General features: G+C 36.5%; 1 pseudogene; it reads left to right on the plus strand.

The window, feature by feature from the left end:
* Positions 1-520: 520 nt before the first annotated feature.
* LOC150089654 (ubiquitin-conjugating enzyme E2 A pseudogene) lies at positions 521-15226 on the plus strand (annotated as a pseudogene).
* Positions 15227-19476: the final 4250 nt, after the last annotated feature.

The raw sequence follows: 19476 nt of genomic DNA on the forward strand, positions 1-19476 counted from the left end.
CCATTCACGTCCAATATCTTAAAAATAGATTTCGCTGTATTCCATTTAACCAATTATATTGCAAACCTATAAATTCAAAATTCAAAAATTTATAATTTATTCTAGGAGTTTTCGTTTTATACAGCAAATATAAATTAAGATTTTCTTTTTCTCTTTTCGTTTTATATTTTTCTTTATGCAAATTTATATGCAGAGTACAGTGAACTTATTTACAAGAACAATTTTCTATTCTTGTTGCTGTTGTAAATTTTCGTTAGTGCATTCTTTTCAGCGTCACTGTAACATCGAGGCCAATATAAAATGTTTCTGGGAGTCAGCGACAAATCTTACTGCTATAAAATACGCTTCTGTATCTGAAAACGCATGTTTTCAAGCTCAGGTTGTAGGACAATTGAGTTATTTCAGAAGCCTGCCCTGGGGATGATGTTTATTATGCCATACGTGCATTCCGCTGCTGACTTGGCTCAAGTCGCAGCTTCGTTCTAAACTGAACCTGGCAGGAGCACTCTTATTACACACGATGCCTCCGAAATGTGATAATACTCAGCTTCGTTCTGCTTCCCTCGATACTAGTAGTAGCCAGAGCGACAGGAAGACTACATTTAAGCGACTCAATAAAAACATAAATCCCGTGTCTCTTCTTGGTGTTGATATATCTCTAAAGAATCAGAAGTGGCAAGCAAGTTATCGGAGAGTTTGACAAGTTATTTTGGAAACTATGTTGACAGCATTCGGGTTGTCCCTTGATATTCATTGGCCCTGTTTTCTTGTTACTAAATACAGAACGGTAAAATAATATGATCTGATTAATCCAATGGCTAAAAATAACTGAAATACAACTTACACATCGAATATTGTACATCTAATTTTATAGTTTCGTTAATAAAACATGATAAAAATATCTGAAACGTAGAGGATTACATCGAGTCGTATTATATATGCACATATTTTTTTTATAATTATCAGTCGAATTAAAAAATAAATAGAAATATTTAAAAGAACTACTGAATCAGTAGTTTTCAATTAACATTAAATCAATATCTAAATAATAATGAACAAATGAATAATAAACAATATTCGAAATTTGGCTAGTTTTCTTTGTTCATGCACCCATATACTAAATGGATTATTTTGAGTTAGCGCCAAGGCAACTCAGACTGTGATGGACACTCTCGTATCTATAAATCACGTGTATTCTAATGTCAATAGCCAGTTACTCCGTTTGAGAGAAAAGACTTCTATACGCTTGTTTGAAGTTGAAGTCCATCAATAAGTTCCCCTGTAGTCATTGATAAGGTTCCAGTTTAACCTTATCCAGTTGAGAGGGGAACAGTATAACTATGCCTTGGCAAGGAGGATAAGCCTAATTGAATGTTGCTTAGATAATAGATGTTAACATTTCCGAGTTAAGAAAGCACATTTTCAAGCTAACGTCGACACTAGGTGTAAAGTAACCTCCAAAAAAATAACAGAATGGTACTCAAGAGGAGCTAGAAGAAATCCTGGAAGACAAAGGCGGAGATGGATAGATGAAATTCATGAGTTTGTGGGTAGTAAATGGATGGCCAGTGGTCAAAACAGAAGGAACTGAAAAGTTGCTGGAGAGGCCTTCATCCTTCTGTGGATTGAAAATGGCTGATGATGATGAACTCTAGCACTTAGCTGACTTTTCCACACTGCTTAAGTGAAATATCTTCCGAGATTTATTTGGTTGCACTACGAAGACCAATTGATCATCTATTCACTATACTTGTTGTAGATTCGACTGCCACTGGCAGTTTTTAAGACTGGTAAGCTCCTGCAATAAATGTAAAGCATGTTACTGGAGAGGGGAAGGGTGCAGACACGATCACAGAGTGAGAAATTCCCACTAACGAGGATATTTTAAGAACTTCGCATATTTAGATCCTAAAATATTCAAGTTGAGGACGGATGGCTGTATTAAAATCCTCAGCTCTTTATTTAAATTACAGGGAAACTGTAATTAGACAACTAAAACATAAGTCATAATCTTAGATTGAATTTCTCACACTTTAGATACACCTTTGCATTTGTCTTCGTAGCAATCGTACTGGCAATTTAGCTTCTCTGAGACTGAACTGCAAGTCCTTTGTCTTGGTATAACTTTCCACCGAAGTACAGTAAGATGGACTCTTACTACTAAGGTTAAACTATCGTCTTCATTTATCCATTTGTACTCGACCAGAACAAAAAATAAATGCCCAAAGTTTCTTTTTCATTTGTGAAAACATTTTACTCTTTTTCTCATGGAGCCTCGTTTGCCTACGTGATAGTCACAAATCAAGTTTTGATACTTAGAGAACGATCAGGTAATTTATCATCCCTTATAGCTTTTCGATTTGTGCTGCTTCAATGCACTCGTAATAATTAATTTGCCGTATAGATAAAAGTTAATCGCTTAGAAGCCTTTAATTTTTACAGAGTTTAATTATCAACGGACCGTTCAAATATCATGTGAATATCAGAAATGAATCTAACGGTAACAAATAAGGTTAACACGGATATTTTCATCTCATCATGGCGAGGCAAGGTTTCTACTTGACAGCTGATTTAGAAGACCTGTTTCTTTTCCTTCTAATATACCCGCCATCCCTGCTAGCGACTAGCTGTTCGCGGGTGCTTCCCAGATTTTAAACAAAATTCCTCAGAACGTAAGTATGAGTATATCAAACTCAACGTTTATTTACCTGGTTAATAAACTTAAATAAATACAAAGGATTTCCGAAAAATAAACCACAAGTCGATTAAGAAAAGCAAAGTATGTTCATCTTGATTATCCGCTAGAGAGCGGTAACCAAGCAAAAAAAATCCGGAATCTCGAAAAAATATGTTATTGAAAATATGGTGGAAATGCCACATATTTCACAACGAAGCCCTTTCACTACATTACCGTAATAACATTTTCCTGATGGTGGAGCATGAATGGTTTGCCTTCTTTAATGTCCTTTTTTAAAACTTTTCACAGTTAATAAACAAACAAGAAACAAAGGCGCTGAATGATGCGCAGGAAGCTTCCATTTATTCTTGGAACTCTCACATCTGTCATCTGCGGCTGACATTCAGCTATTTCTTCTTCTTCTTCTTTCCGGCGCACTTTTCCTTCCTGCAACCATCGATATTCTTCATAGTCAATATATACGTATTTAAGTTCAGCCTGACACCTCACGAACATCAGAGAAGTACAACTGAAAAAGATGCAGTGGAGCACATGTTGGGCATACGTGCCTCGAGATTTTCTCGGAAATCAGTTAGATGACTCCGTATGCCTACACAGTCCACGGTGTTCCTCAAACAGCAGGCGTGTGTTTGCTGTGAACAACGAGGACAATGCGCCAACAAAAACTGCTTCAATGCACATTGGAAAAAACGCAAAAAAAGGAAACTGTGCTGTTTATTTTTATAGATCACGCTATGCATTTTTACAATGACAAGAGGGAACCTTCTTAATAATAATAAATGCCTTTCTTTTTACTTTCGTTTATTTACGAGTATGGAATATTTATTTGTTTGACGCCACTGATACCAGTTCCTAAGTAAAGTAACTTCTCTTCGTGTTTTGTTTTAAACTACATTAACAATGCTTTCGAAGAATTAAATGAAAGCTATATAAAATCACAGAAAAAACTTGTAGTCAAATGCTAAGGAACGAATACAAAGCGCGAATATATTTAAAAATCAAAATAGAATCAATTATTCTTCATTTATGAAACAGAACAGTTTTAAACTGACCCCATAAACATCATCTCGACCTGTTACTCTCTCTTTCTCATCTGCTTGGAAAATCCACATGGGATTGGCCAGCCCGATGAGAAAGATCCTCAGATCGCAATCAAACAGAGAGCGCTTGAGAGACTCTAGGCAGGTGGGTTGCTAGTCACAGCACACTCCCTTTCAGAAGTATCGCTAAGTTTGCATCAGGAATTGGAATTTCTACTTCCAGCGTTAATTAACAGCCTTGTTCTCAGCAGGAATCGATGTCGCCCACGTATGCCACGCCTGTACCCATTGAGATCAAACACCTTATTAGCGTATGTTTCATTGAGTTATCGGAGAACAGTTTTGGCTGCTCATGAATTCATTTGCATAACCCTGTAATTTTGGAATGAATTTGTCCATTCTTTGTACATTACTGAAACACATATAAATGAATTTCTCATCTACTCTTTGTCGTAATCTATTAATAGTAATTATGATTTTACAGCTGCCGTCTCAGGCGAGAGTATCATGGTTTTTTCCAGCAAAGAGAAAATTGACCTCAGAACGCAATTTACATACAATATTCAGGGAGCAATACGGCCTTAGTCACTGATGTTCCTAAAGCCCTACTACGAGAACAAAGCAACGACTCCCAAATGTAATTTATATCTATATAAGTGTATTATATTCGTATAAGTGTGTTTTTTGGCGAAAAAATGTATCATTCAGATGGAATATTCTCCCTGCTCATCCAGTACGGTTCTATCTGAATGCTTAAGTATAAAAACTTACATGAAATGGAAACACTTTGGATCTTCAAAGGAAGTTGAGCGATGTACTTCCAGTGTACTAAAATCGATATCGATAATTAAGTTCCAGCAATCTACTATTCACGGAAGAAGAAGAAATTGTCTTCTTGTGGAGCTGCCGAAGGAACTACTTTGAAGTGAACAATAGCAATTAAATTCGTAAATTCAATCTTAACTTATTTATGAAGCCATTTAAAGGATTTTATTAAGCCATTTGTGAGGTGACTTTAAAGTTCCTTCTGGAAATTCAAAGTCACCTTGCAAATGTGTTTAATTTACGAATATTGTTAAATGGAAATGAACCGTACTTTTTCTTTTGTTTTAGCCTAATTATCATCATTGAATATATAAATGTTTACTGACAAAAAATAACGTACTCCAATTATACCAGTCCTATATATTCCAAAGGTTTTAACAAAAATGTCACATTAAAAAGAAAAGTCTTATTTACTCAGTTTTATATTCCGGTATAGTCATCTTGGGAAAACAAAAATGAAAAAAAAAAAGAAGAGAAATTTGCAACTCATCTTCGTCATACAGGTTTATGATAGCTAAGATAATAGTGTTATGGGGCTGTCTTGGTTCTTGAGTAGCTGATGTCACTGTGTTACTGGCACGAACATCTTCAGACCCTATTCATGAAGAAGATTATTTTTATCGTTCATTTTATAGTATACTACAGTAAAATGATAATGTTGTGTGATTTCGTTGGTTACGTAAACTTGATGACAGCTCCTTAAACTACAATAGCCACTACTTTCAAGAAGTAGCTCGAGGAGCTACTCGGGCCTTATTTGAACTCTATGCCTTGAGCAATACATTCCTGATAACTGAAACTGTTTTTGTCTTTCTTTTTTTTTTTAATTTTCTCTGACTTTTATTTGTACTATTTTGTAAATACATGGCAGGGGTGTTTCCAATCCAAAAGTTGGCGGAGACCGCCTATTATAAAATATAACAACATAACAGTGTCACGAAATATGGAAACCGACGTTTCCTTTGAGTAGACGAGAGCAAAGCACGACAATACCATCAAGTCGGGAAGGGAATATTCTTCCCTCCAGAAGTTTTATCAAACCTTTCTTCGAGGGTTGACACCGAAAAGGAAGAAATAAGAACCCACTGCAATGGGTCCTTTACTCTTCTCATATTTTGAGCATATTATTTGGAGGACTCGAATTGTTCTCTCCTATCCCAGTCAGTTACTTTGGCGGGGTTAAAATTACACAATCCACTACCGAGACCGACTGATGCAATCTCGTATTAGTCACACTGCACATTCAGTCACTCTGTGTCAAAGTAGCATGAGTGCATTTCCTCTGTCGAAAAATTCAAGACCCTTCCCATTCCGCAGGGTGGGTTTCAGTGAACTTTTCGTCTTCATCGTCATCAACGAATAATTTCTCTGCCAAATGTTTATTCTAAAGCCTGAACAAATGAAATTAAGGAAGGGAAAGTTCTGTTTGGTGAATGAACACGCAATCGCATTCATAATACAAGTAAGACTGCTGTATGCGGATAACAGTAAGATTCTTAAGGTATAATATGAATGGTCCTTCAGGGTGCTGCAGACATTCTCTGAGATATGTCAAGCTACATGGGTGGCTAAAACGCTGATAAACCCGATATTTAGGTAACACTCAAATCAGGTGGACCTAATTTCGGCGAAATCCGGTCTCTGACATCCAAATCCTCTGCTTGCACCTTCACGATGGTGGGACTGTTAGTAACCCTGGTTATAATTCCCAGGTGCAACTCCTGAAATACGGCGCCTAGCACACTGTCAGTGACCCCCCCCCCATGTGCTAACAAACGTAAGCAGGGATCGAGGTGTGGAGCCCACACCACACAGAGGAATACTGTCCCTCTTTGTTACTATGGCGAGATACAATCTTCCTTACATTTCTAGGGTACAGTTTTAAAACGGTGTTCACAGGCCGGCCGCTAGTTAGTACCAGGACGAACCAATTGGTAACTCTCTAGGAGGCTTCGGGATCAGCCAATGTATAATCTCGCTGCTTCTACTCTGCCAGATAGTGACTGGAGGGAGTCAGAGTAGTGTTTATGCGGATGGGGGGTATTGCCGAGGACACATTATGTCAAGGAACTGGGTATATTCTTACCATGTATACGCCATATCCAAAAATTTCATTAGTTCATACAGTATATTGCCCACCTTTTCTTATTATTGAATACACCATGAATTGTCAAACTAATAGAGCAAACTTATCTGCGAAAAGACTTAAACCTCTCAAACACTTTCTTGTTCATTCCACAAATATTCATATCTTAGTTCTAAATGCAACGATGTCCATTTTCACTTACAGTCTACCAAACCCCATATACTTTCCTGACTGAATTCTAATTATCAGTTAATTCAACCACTGCCCATCTCAGTTGTCCAAATTCTTCGCTATATGATTCCTTTCGCTTCAAAGGTAGTACTTGTGCATATTTCCGTTCGGATATTCCCTGTCAGAGACTTAGTAATTTGGAATTTCCTCTTTTGGACATTCTCTGGTTTAAAAACTCTCTATTACATTCTGTCAAATTCATCTGTTACCTCTATCGTTCTCCCAACTCCACTAATCACTTGGAACGCTTTGACTTCCTCTCTTTGAAACTTGACCTTTTCCAGTCCAACTTTCATAACAGTGAAATAATTAATTTTCCTTCGTGATTTTAATGTTCACAATTCCAGCTGTCTTCGTTTTCTAGTCACATGGACCCAGCTGGTCAAGATGCAGAATCTTTTGCAATTACTAATGAACTCGCACAGATTGTTGATTTACCTACCAGAATAGCAGACAATCCAGACAGATAAACACACTAAAATAACCCTTCTAAGTACACGGTTGAGGTGAGTAGTCCGCTAGACACCTCAGATCATAACTTGGTGATGGCCTCTTCTCCAGTGGAGCCTTTCTCTTATGGCCATACGCAACCTTGTTTGTCAGTGAAATTACTCTTGTAGGCGTGGAATCCTTTATTCCACACTCCACCTTAAAATCTCGCCTTGTAATTGGGTATCCAGTTTTATTTCTGGCCGCTCAGTGCGGGTGATGGTAGATAGCTTCATCAGCAACTGAAAGCTATTTTTATATAACAATCATGCCATGCCAAAGAATGAGTCTGTTTGGTGAAATCATTTGAAACACGGAAGATCATACTGCTTTTTTTTTATTATGAAATCCCCAAACACGAGAGGTGTTTGGGGATTTCATAACTGAACTGAACCTAAGGTTCAGTTCTTTCTCCCATTCTATTTCTCTTGTACATTAATTACCTTCTTCTATTGACCGGAAATCCTATCCACAGTTTTGCTGATGATAGCATATTGCATTCCACTTTCCAGTTTGAGAAACCATGCCCTTCTCAAACAGATTCAGTTTCTCGGATATCCACTACCAATTTTTTAAATGCTGATTTACAGGTAAATCTCCAGTAGGGTGAAGACAACTTAGTTGATTTCAAACCTTCTAAACCTCAGTCCTGTCTTATATCTCGCAAAAATGATTGTATTGTTCTGTTTCTATGCTTATCTTCAATGACACTCCGATTTCTAGGCAAGATCATACATCTCTATTGGGGATTAACATGACTTCCAATTTCTCGCTCTCTTGGTATAAGAAATTACAAATATTGCTTCCTCTGAATCTAAAAAAACTGGCTTTTCTCTTTCGCTCGCGGAGTTAATTTTCTTCCAAAAAGCTGTGCACTCTGTGCCAATAGCAAATATGCCCTAACGTGGAATATTGTTCCCACAACTGGGGTTGTGCTCTCAAAACCTCGTTCATGGCTTTTAGATTCCATTCAAGAGTGGGTAGTTAGGTTAGACTCATCTCTAACAGAATCTCTCCCCTCTCTGTCTCATACATGTACTGTTTGTGCTGCATGCCTTTTTCAATAGATACTTCCATGGGCACTGTTCTTCTGAATTGGCTTCTACAATCCTTGCTCTCTCTTTCAAAGCAGTCCGAACACGTGCCGCTACCAGTCAACATCCTTTTACTGTCCAAATTCAAATTCACAGAACCAACTATGAAGGAAGGAACAACCTTTCTTCATACATATTTCCAGAAAATTACAGTCTACAGAAGTTCAAGTCTAATGTCAACAAATATCTTCTTTCATCTTCTTATTCTTCATTCCATGCATACTAAGTACTATAGGTTCTAATACCTCTCGTTTTTGGGGATTTCATAATAAAAAAAAGCAGTATGATCTTCCTTGTTTGAATTGATTTCACCAAACAGACTCATTCTTTGGCACGATTGTTATATAAAAATAGCTTTCAGTTGCTGATGAACTCTTGTCGGCTTAGTCTCTTTGGCATAAATCTGATAACCGGAGCACTTCGTCTACGTCTCAAGTAGGGCAACTGCTTTTGTTTTTGTTTTTTGGTTTATATTAGCCACCCAATATGTAGAGCATCCTCTGAGCTGCATTTTTATACATTTATTAATAAGAAAAACACTATCGGAAAAGGCATGATTTATTCCTTAATATCCGCTGCCTTCCTTTTCAAACAACTTTGCTGTTTTGGAAGTTACAAACAAATAAGTAAGCTTTAATTTCTGCATAATTCTCGCATTTAAGTTGGAATTTTCCTTCCTACTTGGTTAAATCTTGTAAAGTTAATTTACGTAGCCTGTAACGCTTGGATATTTGATTCGATTCTAATTAATACCACTGTTTAAGCATACAACATATGACGGTTGTTCATATCAAGAGATGACGCTATTCTTCAACCACCACCTAGTTTGCAAAAAAATTACATTTATTTCGAAATCTGTCATCTACCAACGTTTATTATTTGCATAAGCAATAATGAAATACTGAATATTTGCACTTGCTAAAGCTCTTAGAAGTATGACATTGTCTTTCATCCAGTTATGCTGTATTAAGAGAATCCCCTTCGAGAATGATCCCTGAATATATTAAGAGAAGTCGATAATCCCAGAAGGCTTTGCTGTATGTTTATAGAATAAAAATCCCACACAGATTTCTCCTCTCTGTCTCTCTCGTTTTCTCTCATTCCTTTTATCTTCCTCTGTTTCTGTTTAACCGATCATCTTTATTGAAAGAGATATCTTCAACCAAATATTCGTAATTTAAAGATCGCACATTGTTTTATGCGTTTAACGTACATCCGCTCAATTTGTATTCCATCATAAATCCCAAAAATCGCTAATTAAAATAGCGAAATAATGGCAGAATAAATTAATTCTGGAGAATGGTTCGTGTTGTGTAAATTAGGCGTGGTGACGTTAATTAAAGGAGATGCGTTACGTGCATTCGATGCTCACCAGACGTGGTGTTATGAAATATGGATGTGTACCAAACAGCTTTAATCGAGCAGTTATTTTCCATCCGAATTTCAAGCAACGAATGACCTTTGATAACGAATCCCGCAGTAAATAAAAGGGAAGAATTTGGCCCACGTGCTGATGACGATGTACCCGATTCGAATCGTTATTCACGGGGTTCCTGCGTTAATTAAACGTCTTCGTTCAGCAAACGAATGAATTAAAACTGACGTTAATGAAGCTATTAACACACACGGAGGTGAGTTTATGAAACTCCGTCCGTAGCCGGTGATCAGAAGGAGCACAATGGATGCTCTGACAGATATGTGAAATCTAAAGGACGGATTGGTTCACCAACCCGCAATTGAAAAGATAAAAATGCTGCCATTGGGTAGAGGGCAGTTAAATGGCCATCGCATTTTGTAATAAATATAATGAAATGGTCAAACAGGTCAGAAAATTTTGGGGATGGATCAAGTTCAAATTAATTTGTGGAAGACTTTCATATTTTTAAGTTTTATAAATCTTCCACTTACTACAGGTGAACAAGGACAAAAACAGAAACATGTAAAGAACTTTTCCTACCTTTCTTCGACAGAAATGCAGATCAATATGAAAAGCAGTTTCTTGGATATCAGCACTGGTAAACTTTAAAATGAGTATTTGATGCAACAACGCCATTGTTATTTGAAAATGAAATCATTGTTATCTCACTCACATTCTAATTGTAGTCTTTTTGTTAACCCATAAATTATGAAAGTTTGATCGTCCTCTGTGTGTTTGAATAAATGGAGTTTCTGCAACGTCTGTATTGGGCAGTCCATTGTTGGCCAGCCATAGTACCAGATTTTTAGTCATCCCAACGTCTACTCTGAATGTAAATGGAATCTTTGTGGGAAGTTCAGAGAAAACTGGAGATCGGATTCTAAAATATGTGAAATCAGTCTAAAGACTGGAACTACTCTGACTCCGTTAGGCCAGATATTCTAGGAAGATGACTACCAGTACTATGGGTAAGAATATGGCTGTTCATTATATCGATTTTTTTATGATCTTCCTATTGTTCTGTTTCAATATACTCTTGAAAATTTACAATACATTTCTTTTAAATATTATAAATATGTAGTTTAATTTGTATATTTATAGAGAGAAGGCTACCGTAACCTAATAGAGATTCTTATAATAGTTGAATATTAATTCGGTAAATATCCATTTTTTCTTCTATTTCTTCTCAAATTAGGGTGATACACGTTTTACAATTTTACAATGGATATTCTACATCCGTGTTTGACACCACGATCCTACCGTTTATTATTAGGGACTCCTGTCAATAACCATACTTAATCATTTGACTGATTCATCTTCAAACCAAGCAGTAAATATTTATAATTTGTTATCCAGTCTTTTTCGATATTGATTTAAAAAGTTTAAAGGCACCTGCTTAAACTTGGATTCTTTTCTAACATTAGATTTCACTTCGCGTGCGTTTCTTCTGTATAATGTGCAATGAAGATTCATACGTTACGTTGACTGAATTTGATTGGATTGTTCTATATAGAATTAACGCGGATACAGGTGTCGTGAGGTGCCAGTACATCAGCAAATTTTATGTGACCAGTTTATCTATGTTCTGGATGAAAATTCCGATTTCCCTGAAGAAAAAATCAAACAAGCTTTTCCCAATGCTAATTTCCTTAAAGGGTGAAGGACCTGCGGTCAAACTCACTCACCTTGAGAGACTCAATGGATTTTTAATCCCTACACATATGAGCCATTCAGTAGGATGGCTCATATGTGTAGTTTTTTGCAGTTTTTCTTTTTACATCTTCAAGTTTGATTCTTTCATTTATACGAAGGCGAGGCAATATACACTAAGTGATCACTGAATTATGACAACCTACCTAATACCGTGTTCAGCCACCGTTCGCACGGATGACAGCAGCTACTCGCCTAGACATTGACTCTACTACATATCTGAAGAGGTCCGTAAGAATCTGCGGCCATGTTGCCTGCGAGGATTTCCAAAGTGCGTGCGTCGGAATAGAAGACGGTTGCATGTCCATGCGCTTCACTTCCGGTTTAAAATCATCCAATAAATGTTTAATTAGATGGGTCAGGCGAATATGGAGGCCAATCAATCGACGAACACAGTGATGCTGCTCACTGTGTTCGTCGAACCATATTTATGCAGTGCGGGTCCGATAACACTGCACATTATCTTTTTGGAAGATACCGTTTCTATCCGGGAAAAATGCAACATTGTAGAGTGCTTATACTCTCCTAAGAGCTGCCAGTTGGCCTTACCAGTGAAACGGTGGTTCATATGCACTAGGGGTCCTAATTGTTGCCAGCAAAACAAGTCCCATATTAAGCAACCACTGCAAACTGCCTGGACAGTGGGCGCCATGCACGATGGGGTCAGGAACTCGCGTTGCTTGCGCAACACACAAAGCCGTCCGTCGGCCTATTGTACCAGATATTTTGGATTCAATCATCCAGAACGCTGGTTTTCAGTCTTTCAGTCTCCAACCAGCGTGTCGTTGACACCACAGCATTTTCCATCTATGATGATCAGCGGTGAGGAGAGGATGTCTCTTGGAACCTCATACGATAGGCCTGCAACGAACAGCTCTTTCCAGCTTATCCCAAAGATGTTCAATAGGATTGAGATCCGCGGACTGAGCGGGCCACTGCAGCAAAGAAAAGTCATTGTCATGTTCCTGTAACCATTCCATAGTTATTCGGGCTTTGTGCACCGGCGCATTATCCTGCTGGAAGTAACCATCTGACTGAGGATAAACTCAACATGAACGGATGTACTTGGTCAGCAACCATGTTTAGGTACGATGTGCTATTCAGACGTGAATCTATGGGTATCAATGGACTCAACGTGTCCCAAGAAAACATTCCCCACACCACCTTGCACAATAGTCATCAGACATGACGGATTCATGGATTCATGTTGTTTTCGACAAATTCCGAGCCTTGAAGCACCAGGAACTTCGACTCGTCAGACCAGGCAACTGTTTTCCAATCCTCGATAGTCCTGTGCTGGTGTTGCTGTGCCCACAGGAGGCGTGCTCTCTTGTTCTTCATTGATAACAAAGGTACGCGATGTGGGCGTCGGCTGTTGCAGCCCATGCGCGACAAAGTGCAACTAGTGGTCCGTTGCATATTTTGTTCTGCGCACCAAGGTGATGTACATGATGACGTGATGTACGATATTGTGGATCGTCTGTTTGCTTGCACAATTCTAGCCATCCTCCTCTGACCTCTCATCAACAAGCGATTTTATTCCACAGGAGTGCCGTTGAGAGGATGTTTTCTGTTGTTTTGCACCATTCTCGATACACCCTTGAAACTGTGTGCGTGAAAAGTTCAGGAGAACTGCCGTTTCAGAGATGCTTTGTCCAGCACGTCTTGCACCTGCTATCGTGCCACGTTCGAAGTCCGTTAGATCACTATTTTCCCAATTATTGCTGGGGTTTGTACGCTTAACTGATACTAGAAAGGTTGTTCTTCTCTATTTATATCCACAACTGTGGTCATGTGACTTGCAACGTTGTTGGGCAAACCATTTGTGTGCATAGCAGGCGTGTACCTAATAAAGCAGCAGCAGAGTGTAAGAGGCGAAATTGTTATTTGTTTGCCTAATTATTACCTAATGAAAATATATTGCCTTAACTGATAACAATTAGGCAATATATTTTACAATAGACAACATATCAAAGTTAATAATTTACGATTATGTCATTAAAGATAAAAGGAAATCTTTCCGACACGCTGTCGAAATTTGTGGGCTGGAAAAATATAAATAATGCACATTCTTAAATCAGTGCTCAATGTCCTATTGTTCGTTCTCCATGTAATGAGTGACGAATAATGAGTTTCATAACCATCAAGAATAATTTGAAAAAACATATTTATCTAATGTTTCAAGAAATATACTCTCCCAACACTTTGAACACCACGATGAATAATTTTAATAAACGAGCATCACGTAAGAACAGTTTATTTTTTGAAGATGCACAGTGATTATATATATAAAAAAAACTTGTAATATTAGGGACACCCGAAAATCAACTCATCTGCCCATGAGTAATATGTGGCCGACCGGGCTGGCCAGATGAGTAAAGTGCCTGCCTGGCAACCCAAAGTCGCGGTTTCGAATCCCGCCTCGGGCTTGGATCAGAGTGCCTAACCAAGATTGACTAACCAAGATCACAATGCGTCTTGGTTAGTCAATATCAGGTAGGCGCCTCCGTAGCCAGGTGAGCAGGAACAGCAGTGCGTTGCACACGCTTCTTGATTAGACCGGGGTTCGAGCCAGTGACCAGAAAATACGGAAGTTGCGAAAAGGTCAGGGAATGATCACCGTATATCCCCGGAGCAATATGGCCTTAGTTGCTAATGCTCCTAAAAACCAAACAACAACAACATCATCAATCTCAGGTGAGGGTTGGACGGCTATTTCCCCAGAAGCCGAGGTTTTCCCTCAGCAAACCGACCGAAGAAATTACACATTAACTAACACAGTATACTGGTACCTCATAGCCTTAACACACACACCTAACCTAACGCTGTGCACATCAACTAGCTGGGATTATTTAGAATGCTTTGGAAACGCTAAGATGCCAAATATATTTATAATTGATCAATTTGTACAATAATACTTTTTGCTGATTAAAGACCTGGAACCAGGAATATAAATTATGCCTTTATTTTGAAATAATATTATTAGATTAACATCTAATTGTATTGTAGCATTCTTGCATTACGAATATATTATGGTAGAGAAGGAATTGCTTTGACATGGTTTAATTTATAAAATATCCCAGAACATGAAAAAATTTACTAGTTGAAAACTTTCCTCTAGCTGCGCGAAGGCTTATGAGAGATTTCAAAAAGTTGCAGGAAGATCCTCCCACAGGAGTAAGTGGAGCTCCAAAAGATGGGAATTTGATGGTCTGGAATGCTATAATATTTGGACCTCATTCCACACCTTTTGAAGATGGAACTTTCAAGCTCACGCTGGAATTTACAGAAGAATATCCAAGCAAACCACCAACGGTAAGATTTGTTTCAAAAATGTTCCATCCCAATGTGTATGCTGATGGTAGTATTTGTCTTGATATACTTCAAAATCGATGGAGTCCAAGCTACGATATATCGGCTATTTTAACATCAATACAGTCCCTTTTGGATGAGCCTAATCCAAAAAGTCCAGCAAACAGTTTAGCAGCTCAGCTTTATCAACAAAACAGAAGAGAGTACGAGAAAAGGGTAGCTGCTATTGTGGAACAGAGCTGGATAACTTATAGTGAAGAAGATGTAACCGATGAAGATGATGGGGAAGATAATCCGGTAGATGATATAAGAGAAGAACCTTAGGTTTTTTAGTCTTATGTTCTTTGATTAGCTTGTTATGTACATTTTCCAAACAGTCCGTAAATTATAGTGTTTTATAAATAAAGAAAAAAAATCGCTAAAAATATATTTCAGTTTCATTTTATCATAGTTGCGGCATAAAAAGATGCTAACTTCCTCAGGGTGTCCTTTACTCATAGTCAAATTGAATTTTACTGTTGTGTTCATTCGATGATTAACTATTAAATCCTTCGGAACATTATTTAATTTCTCTATCAGTTAAATAATAACTTTTAATAATCTCAACTCGCCTTTTGAACTGTTTCTGGTTCAGTTAACATTTGCATTATATTAAAAGAATAACTGTTATAATTCAAAATTAATAATCTAAAGCTGAATGATACTCGTATTTCGGTTAAAGTCGAGTCTACAAACCTAGGGAGATTTTACTATCAAAACTGTGTTGAAAAATGAAAAATTTCAAACTATATTTAAACTTTGGCCAAGTAATAATAATATTTGAAACTTCTCTCACCTGGGAAAGAACAGGAAGAGGGGAAATAAGGGGAGAAAACAGAGGAAACCGACGGGTAAGGTTCTAGCGAGAGCAATTTAGTAAAATAAATTAATAATTTTACATGCTTAATATTTTCAAAGAATTTTATAATTTAAAGCAATTTTTCTTTTATTTTATGCTAATTATATTTTTAAAATTTTGCATTGCATCAATTCTGCTTAACCAGCTTGCTTTTACAATAAAGCTGCCATTTAACGGAGTGTGTGTAGTGGGGGTTGGCCCCTCCGTTAAACTAGAAAGAAACACAGTTTCCAAATTTGTCGGAATGTTATGAAAAACGCTGCACTATGTAACAAAAGCATTAAACTTTGCAATATGTATTTATTGCTCTTACTGTTGAAATAGAAGAGCTAGAAATATTACTATTTTGCTTATTCGGAGTCTGAAGAGCTCTTGAGTACCTTCGGTGGCCGTTCAAAAGACTAATGAATGTCTGACACGTTCGACAGGTTGATAAATTTGATCGTGAGTAAAGTCCTAGCTCCCTGGCACATTTCGCTTTACTATGCAAATATTTTGAACGATTTCAAACATTTTAACTAATGGCAAATACCATCACATTGAGTCCGTTATGTCACCAAGTCCTATACGGACCCTGCCCATTATTTTCTAAGACCATTAAACTGAGATCCGTTAAATAGAGGGTTTACTGTACTCACTGTTATAGGAAGAGGGATGAGTTTTAATCCTCTTTACAGGAGACTGGCACATCTTCTTAAACATATGCCAATCCCCTGTATAAAAATGCAAAACTGTTAAGTTTTGAGTTTCGATAAATGAAGATACTGAATTAAAATTGTAATTTTTATTCATGAATTAAATATTATATGAAAGTCTGTTCTAAATGTTTAAACTTTGGTTGAGATATGATGAAGAGCAAGTAAATACGTTCATCTTTTAAGAGTTTTCTAATTTTAACTTTATATGTAGTTGCTCTTAAAGTCCGAAAAAACCCAATTTCAGGTAATCTTATCTTAGCTAAGATTATCATTTCTTCTAGCTTTCTCATTAAAATATGCATTAAATCCACCAAACCAGCATCAAAATTAGAACTTCAATAAAACGTGACATTTAATTTTTAACCTGCAAAACCCATTTCAGCATTTCCTAAAAACAAAATGCTAAACTTATCAAATTACAAATTGAGAACCTTTATTTGTAACAATGTCTCAATTTTTAAACAGTGCTTAATTCGGGCTATTAATAAGACAATTCCACTTTTTTATGTAATATATATATATCAAATGTTTTATTGACCTCTAATAGAGAGTATTTGATTTTACCTCTATGGGTTTTTAACGTGTTTAAAACTAGTCGTTGATGCTAATGCCTAAAGGTAATCGAAAGTAAACGTGCGTCTAGGATAGAATAAGCATACAGCTTAGTTTATAAATATATTTTGAGAAATATTTAAAATAATTAATGAAAAAGAAATTTATACGTGCGCCTGGGATGTCTTGTCGATCCAATAGTGATGCAGGTTGATACAAATAAAACGTGTGTTCCCCAGTAAAAATCGATATTTATTTGTTGTAAAATAGCCGTCTCATTAGGTAATAGCCAGACACGTCTCATTTGTGATGCTTTGTATCTCCTTGATCTAATTCACAACACACGTAAACATTCATTATAACTGGTGGACGTTTCAAGGAAAATTCAGTATTTCTTTCGTTGGAAAACATTTGCTTTATGGTTTCCAGTAGAGTTCGGAACTTTGGTGTGACAATATGTTCGAGAACATTTTTTTTAAACATGTTTTTGATGTTTATCACATTTAATATTAATAAATATATTTATCAATATTAAATTATATATTACTTATTAATTTATTAATATTAATAAAATATTTTGAAAACTCACAAGTCTGTACATAAAGAACCATGGAAAAATGATTTTTTCAACAAAATTATTGTTATCTACCGTGAAATATGACAATGATGCCAATCAAACTATGTTAAATTTAATCTTAATCAGGCATATCTTGTTTCTCTCTTGTATCAGAACTAAAACTTACTGACAGCAAAAATAAGCAGTCATCTGAAATCTTTGCACCAACATAATCCCTTACGAGCGTGAAAAATCAACAACAATAACAGAGAGAACAGAAACCACAGAAAGCCATTATAAATAAAGCCAGTGAAAGACAAAATTAAATTTCGCAATGGTTTTATACTTCGTAATTAGATATTTTCACCATCTAATGACTCATATAAGGAACAACTTCGAGTGTTATTCTTTCAGACAGTTTACCTCAAGGAGAATTGGGTAACTCATCAATGTCCCGAATGCACATAATGCGGATAAAATTAGCTTTTGAAGAGCAAAAACTAATTGGATAATATGCTAAGTGCGTAATGAATTGCCCCGCGAGAGAGAATATGTATTTTCCATGTGCAATACAATAAAAAAATCAAAAATAGAAAACCCATAAAAAGTAAAAGAAATTATATGACGTTCCCCTGTCAATTCAAGCATCTCTACCAAAGTAGAAAGAGAGATGGCTAATCTATACATTTTTATTAAATTATGAAAGCTATTCTGCCGTCTGCGTTCCTCTGAATCAGACCTCAGGTCCATTCCACACGACTGGCAGAGTAGTATATCTCCTCCTCTGCCACAGTTTCCACTGCCGATTAGTGCTATTCTCTTTAATTTTGATGAATCAAAATTAAACTAGAATATTCTCCCTTTTGGAATTGCTAAATCCATTGCGCTTAAATACACAGAGGAAGAATAAATCATGACATTCATGATTACTGAGATCATTAAAATATAAACTGAAGCCATTATATTTTCTGCATAGTTTGGTTTCTTTATAATTAGGATTCAATGCACTTTTATCTGTATAGTGAATTAATTCGTGGTCTGGGAGGATAAAATCCCGAAATAGCGGTTTGTTTGCTTTATAATTACAGTGAAATACATAAATATATATATATATAATCGGCATGGAGATTTAGACCACATGCTGGCTACTCTACAATAGATTTGTGGTTTTCCAAATCATATTTTCCGACCAGATCTTTGTAAGGTAGTCAGTCCAGCATCCATTTTACTGAAAAGGGGATAATTTGATAAATTAGATTTTATAACGAAATGAAATTTTACGTTAATTAATATCCTGGAAGGTGGCAAAAACTTAATTAAGGGGTTAATTACGCGGAAACAATATGCCAATGCTTATTTTGATTAAATAACGATTGTCAGTTTCTTCTGAAAAATCATATTGTCCAGTAATAAATAACGAGAATTCTTTTTTTTTATATATCATATTGCTGATTACCTCTTGGAATTCGTTTTAGTTTATTCTTTTGCTAACTACCAATTTCGATTTTACAATTAAGAACAATATATTCAGTAGTTCCACACAATATATTCAGTAGTTGAACGATGGAGTACAAGTGTACTAGTAATGGCTACCTTTATCTTGACAAAATTAATCCTGATAAGACGAAAGCTCTCAACACCAGTTATCTCTCAATGTATAGGACCCTAAGCAATTATTAAAAAGCACGAATTTAGCGCTCACTAGTCTTAAGTGGATCCTTCATCAAAAGCTCCAAAGAAATCGAAATTATTAATAGAAAGGGTGTATCGTGAATGCAAATTTCTCCACACATTTACTTAATTATATTTATTGACTGTGCAGTTATCCATTCTCGACGCCATTATTTTACTGTCTGTGTATTTATTTTAG

The sequence above is a fragment of the Mastigoproctus giganteus genome, chromosome 2, assembly GCF_048544385.1.
Source record: "Mastigoproctus giganteus isolate SK-2022 chromosome 2, ASM4854438v1, whole genome shotgun sequence".
Taxonomy (NCBI): Eukaryota; Metazoa; Arthropoda; class Arachnida; order Uropygi; family Thelyphonidae; genus Mastigoproctus; species Mastigoproctus giganteus.